Genomic DNA, 211 nt, shown 5'->3' with positions numbered 1-211 from the left:
CTCATTTGGTCTTGTGGTACCCACCTAGGAGCTGACTCTGAAAGAGGACAGCTTCAACTCCCCATGATTTCACCCCCAGCCCAACCAATCAGCACTCCCCATTCTGTAGCCTTCTGCCTACCAAACTGTCCTCAAAAAATCCTTAGCCTCTGAATTTTCAGAGGGGCTGATCTGAGTAATAATAAACTCTTGTCCGTCTGCTTAGTTGGCT

This window comes from Macaca mulatta, chromosome 5 (assembly GCF_049350105.2).
Source record: "Macaca mulatta isolate MMU2019108-1 chromosome 5, T2T-MMU8v2.0, whole genome shotgun sequence".
NCBI lineage: Eukaryota > Metazoa > Chordata > Mammalia > Primates > Cercopithecidae > Macaca > Macaca mulatta.
The sequence above is the reverse complement of the archived record's forward strand: the minus strand, read 5'-3'. Positions refer to the sequence as shown.